Source organism: Vombatus ursinus, unplaced genomic scaffold (genome assembly GCF_900497805.2).
Source record: "Vombatus ursinus unplaced genomic scaffold, bare-nosed wombat genome assembly UNPS02014807.1, whole genome shotgun sequence".
NCBI classification, from domain to species: Eukaryota; Metazoa; Chordata; class Mammalia; order Diprotodontia; family Vombatidae; genus Vombatus; species Vombatus ursinus.
In genome coordinates this window covers 41,846,976-41,852,750 of record NW_020954585.1, presented here as the reverse complement: position 1 = coordinate 41,852,750, position 5,775 = coordinate 41,846,976, and the positions used below count along the sequence as shown (strand labels likewise).

Below are 5,775 nucleotides of genomic sequence, written 5' to 3'. Positions count from 1 at the left end.
CTACTTCTGCTGCTACTGCTTCTGCTACTACTTCTGCTGCTACTGCTACTACTGCTGTTGCTGCTGCTACTACTACTTCTGCTACTACTACTACTAACTACTCTGCTACTACTATGACTGCTGCTACTGCTGTTGCTGCTGCTACTACTACTTCTGCTACTACTACTACTAACTACTCTGCTACTACTATGACTGCTGCTACTGCTGTTGCTGCTGCTGCTACTACTGCTACTGCTACCACTACTACTACTACTTCTCCTACTACTGCTACTGCTACTACTACTACTACTTCTACTACTACTGCTACTACTACTACTACTTCTGCTACTACTACTGCTACTACTACTACTACTACTACTTCTACTTTCAGATAACATGGTAAAGACAGTTAATACAAAACCTCCTAAGAACCTGGTTCACTCCTTCTCACAAATACACACAACATCCATGGGAGGCATAGGCTTAAACTTAGACCATAATGGTAGTGAGGCACATGTGTAAGAAATATATGTGACGAGGTTTAACTCGTATCACCTGCTCTGGAAGTCCTTCCCTCTTTGTAGAGACTTTATGCAGAGCCAGAAGGGTAAGCTTAAGGCAGATTGTGAAGGGCTTTAAATGCCAAACAGAAGTGTTTGTGTTTTATGTTAAAGGCAATAGGGAGCCACTAGAGATTTCTGAGCAAGAGAGTGAGATAGTTGAGATCTATTTTTTAGAAATATCATTTTTGGCATCTGAGGGGAGAAACTAGAGACAGAGAGAACACTTAAGAGGTGACTGCAATAATCTAAGTGAGAGAAGAAAAGGGTCCGGTATCAGAGTGATGACTCTGTGGGTGTAGAAAAGGACAGAAATGTGAAAGATCCTGTCGAGGTGGAACCACCAAGTCCTGACCAATTATCGGGTTTGGGTAGTGAAGTAGAAGTGCTTGTGGATCGGACAGGGGTAGTGACTGGTAGGTAGTGAGAGAGAGCCAAAGAGTCATGGATTATGCTAATGTACCTGAGTGATTGAAAAGATGGGGGTATCTTCAACAAGAACGAGGAGTTAGGGGTAATGAATTGTGCTTTGGACGTGTTTGGTTTCATTTGCCTCTAAGACATGCAGTCGGAAATGCCTAATTGGTAGTTGATGTAGAACTGGGGCTCAAGTGAGAAATGATGGCTAAAGATCTGGGAGTCATCTGCATAGACAAGATCACTGAACCTATGGCAGCTGATGAGACCACTGGGAAAGTGTGGGAAGGTGAGGCTCAGGCCAGAGCGCTGAGGAATACCTGAACGCAAGGAGGAAGATAAAGATAAAATTCCATCAAAGGAGACTCAGATAAAGAGAAGGGAAACCAAGAGAGATTAGTGTCGTGAAAACCCTGAGAAGAAAAAGTATCCAAAAGGAGGGGTGGTCAACAGTGTCAAATACTTCAGGAAAGTCAAGAAGGATGAAGACTGAAAAAAAGGCGATTAGATTTGGCAATTAAGAGATGACTGGAAACCTTGGAGAGAGCAGTTTCAATCAATCGATGACGTTGGAAACCAGGTGACAAGGCATTAAGAAGACAACAGGACAGAAAGGGGATAGACAGCTTTTTTCTAGGAATTTGGCTATGAAAGGAAGGAGAGAGAGAAGATATCAGGTTGAAGGGATGATAATGACAAGTGAACATTTCATAAAATGAAGAAGAACTGGGCATGTTTATAGGCATTGTGGGGGGAAGTCAGTGGATAGCGAGAGACTGAAAATGAGAGAGAGGATATGAACAAAAGGAGGCAGAAAGGTGTGGGGTTAAGGGCAAAAAATAGAGGAGTTGACAGTGAGGAGGAGAAGGGCCACTTCTTGTGAGATAGGCAGTTTGCAATGCTTATAGAAATTAGAAGTACTATTACCCTTGGAATTAGGACCTAGAGTTGAGCTCTGGCTCTGCTGTTAAGTATCCATATGACGTAGAGCAAATCATTTCAACTCTGAATCTCAGTTCCTCCATCAATAAAATGGAGATAACATTTGTTCAACCTACTTCCAAGGGCTGTTGTGAGGAAAGCGCCTTGCAAATTAGAGAGCTCTCTAAAAACATGAGCTGTTAGCCCTCCAATATTAAGAAGTGAGTGAAATATAACAGGGCCATTAGTGGTGTATATTTCAGTATTGTGTTTGAAGCAATACCCTTAAACTAACAAAATTATTTTTTATTTTAGTGACTACAGAAAGCATAAACTCAATTCTTAGTGTCTCTCCACTGGGCACATTTACCTCACTTCCAACAAGACAAAAAAAATGATTGTTCATCTAAGAAGGGGGTCAAACTTTATTATTCTGTTTCTTTTTGGTTTCATTCTTTGCCTACACTTTCTTTCAGAGCATGAACAATGAACCACAAAGGAAGGCTGTGACCTTTACGATGAAAGAATCCATTTGAGTCTAACTTAATTGTGACTGCATAAAATGAGGAATCCACAAATAGGAGGACCATGAATCTTATTTGTTCTACCAGCAGGCAGGCTATGTGGCTTTGTTCTTCTAGGTGATGACGTTCAATCTGTGAGTTTCTTTGCAAATGTAAATGGTGTTTTTATTACCAGTTTCATGACAGATGCGTGTTTATGGCATTAGAAATCCAAGTAGGGCCCTCTAAAATTCTCTGCTTCTTCAGTCAAAACGAAGAGATATCATTCTTTGTTTTCCTACCGCCTTCCTTCTGCTCTTTCTACATGGAACTTCTCCACCCATTCGTTTCCCAACTATCTTATCCAGCTTGGATGCTACCTTTTCTAGGGACCCTTGCCTGATTCCCCCAGCTGGACTGGATCACTCTTAGAGTCACATAGTATGTTGTTTATACCTTTCATGAACTTTATCATGTTGCATTTAAAGTTAGCTATATTTTTATCATCCTTTTTCGGCTTATGTTCCATGGGGGCAAGGAGCATGACTTGTTTATCTTTCTATCCCCCACAGTACTAGCAAAATATCTTGCATGGAATAAAAAGCTAATAAATGTTCATTTGAATGAATGAAACAAGAGGCTCAAGGAGTCTTATCCAGAAAGTGCCATTTAAAGTATAACAGGGAATGTCATTGTTTTGGTAAGAGATAACTACCATTCATCCTAATACATATATAAAACTATTTGCTTTACTCCAGTTACCCACAGGATATCACTATAGAGAAAAAAAGAAAAAGAAAAAAATGCTACTTGGGGAAGAGAAGGAAAGAAGAATTTGGGTGGGGCTGAAGAGAGCAAGTAGATCTAGAGAAGAGACAGAAAAGTATTGGAGGAACAAGTATTTTTAAGAATTAGAGATGAGATCAGGGATCTTATTTGTTTGAATCAATGCGTTTTGATATATTTTCTTCTGTGCCAATGCTTGATTTTTAGCAATTGCTAAATTTCTTTTCGGTTTCAAAATGGTCCTCCAAGGGTGTCAAAAAAGGAAAGTTTTGATTAAAAGGAAAATAGGTAAAAGAGGTTAAGTGACTTGTCCAAGGTCACATGGTTAGTGAGTGTCTGAGGCTGGATTTGAATTCAGGTCTTCCTAACTCAAGGCCCAATGTTCTATCCACTGACTATACCACCTAGCTGCCTGATATTTATTGAGAATATATAGCAAGAACCTTTTAAATTAAAGAATAATATATAAACCACAAACTCACAAGCTTTTTAGAAATTTTTTTTATGTTATTTCTTTCTCCTTTCTTTTGTTGTTATTTCATTCTCCTCTTTCTCCTACTGGTTTTCTCATCCCTGCTTTTGGCTCCCACACAATGAACAAAGAATCATTTATTCATTCACTAAATATTTATTCAATTGCCTGCTATGTAAAAGGCACCATGGAGGATTCATCTCTGAATCATGTGACATAGTCCTTGTCCTCAGCTATTCATAGTTTAGTAGGCTATGACCTCTAATTTGCAGACCAGGTGCTGATCTACATCTTTGGAGGCAGTCTCCTCAGTGGGAGTTCCCTCCATGGAAGATATCAGAGTTTCTATTCAAAAAAAAAATGAATATGGATTACAAGGACTTGTATGATAGTCCATATCTGATTTCCCCGCCCCCATCTTGTACACGATCTACTGCCTTTTTCATAGACTATTTCTTTAGTCATTGAATAGTTTCACTCAAATAGTACAGACATAATTAAATATCCCGTTTCTCTTTAGAGATTTACTTTCCTCTGTTGCTTGTGATCTGTTTGCAAATATGGTCCCAGGGCTTGAAGAAAAGCTGTAGCAACTATAGAAAGTACTTGAGCTGATTGATTTCAAGGTAATTGAAAGGTAATTTTAAAAGGGAGGAAAAAGAAGTTGCAAAATGAATGGTACCCAAAAGGTATAGTAGGCATATGTCACTTGGGAGAGCATCACAAAGGTAATGGAATATATCACCGCATCAACTAGATAATAAATAGCACGGGATTAGAATAGATCAGATACTGCAAAACTGTTTGAATTAGTCTCACCTACACAGGTACAATGTTGATTGATAAGGGTAGAATCCAAAATGTTGACTGCAGTGATCTACACATTAGAATGTGGGTCCATAAGGGAAGAAAAAGCATGCGGGTCACCCAGCATGTGACGGACAAAACAATGTGCCAAATATCTCTGTGGGATAGCCTGACGCCATAGCCACTCTGCAGACGTATGGGAATGAGTCCATTATGTGAAGAGCGTGAGTTCTTTTTGTAACAAGGAGGAACAACGAAGGATTACTTAGCTAACAGATTGGATCCTGTACTACTGCTTCTGTTAATAATATGTTTGTATATATAAATGTTTATATTTATTTATATTTCTATAGCAATTTGACAATAATAATAACATCATTATTATTACATCATTTTGAGTTTTACAAAGCGTTTGCATGTAGTATTTCATTTGATCTCCACAACAACCCTGAGAAAGGCACTCTTATTTATCCTCATTTTACAGATGAGAAAACTGAGGCTGAGAGAGGGTAAGTCACTTGTCCAATGTAACATAACTGGTATGTATTTGAGGCAGGATTTGAAGTAGCATCACAACCTGGGACCAGGAGACCTAAAACATAGTGAGATTCAAACATTCGATTCAATTAAACAAATCTGGATTAGACTACGAGCTTCTTGAGAACACACTGTTTTTTGCCTATGTTTGTATTTCTTTTTTTAATTAATTAATTTTTAGTTTTCGACATTCACTTGCACAAGATTTTGAGTTCCAAATTTTCTCCCCATCTCTCCCCTCCCCCTACCCCAAGATGGCATGTATTCTGAATATCCCTTCCTTCAATCTTCCCTCCCTTCTATCTCCCCACCTCCCTTCTCTTATCCCCTTCCCCTTCTATTTTCCTGTTGGGCAGGATAGATTCATTGCCTGTATCTTATTTCCCAGTTGCATGTAAAAACAATTTTTAACATTTGTTTTTAAAACGTTGGGTTCCAAATCCTCTCCCTTCCTCCCTCCCCATCCACCTTCATTGAAAAATATGGAATGCTTCACAAATTTGCGTGTCATCCTTGCGCAGGGGCCATGCTAATATTCTCTGTATCTTTCCAGTTTTAGTATATGTACTGCCGAAGCAAGCCCTTCTGTTTATATTTCTAGCAGGAGTAGCTAGATGGCACAGTACCAGGCCCGGAGTCAGGAAAACATCATCCTGAGTTCAAATCTAGCCTCAGGCACTTACTACCTTGTATGACCCTGGATAAGTCACTTAACCCTGTTTGCCTCAGTTTCCTCATCTGTAAAATGAGCTGGAGAAAGAAATGACAAACCACTCCAGTAACTCTGCCAAGA

At 39.3% G+C, this 5,775-nt stretch overlaps 1 non-coding gene across 1 annotated transcript; it reads right to left on the bottom strand.

The window, feature by feature from the left end:
• Positions 1-5,458: 5,458 nt before the first annotated feature.
• LOC114052514 lies at positions 5,459-5,563 on the bottom strand. The gene has a single exon (XR_003570256.1). It is a non-coding gene; the product is annotated as a U6 spliceosomal RNA (small nuclear RNA).
• Between the last annotated feature and the right edge of the window lie 212 nt (positions 5,564-5,775).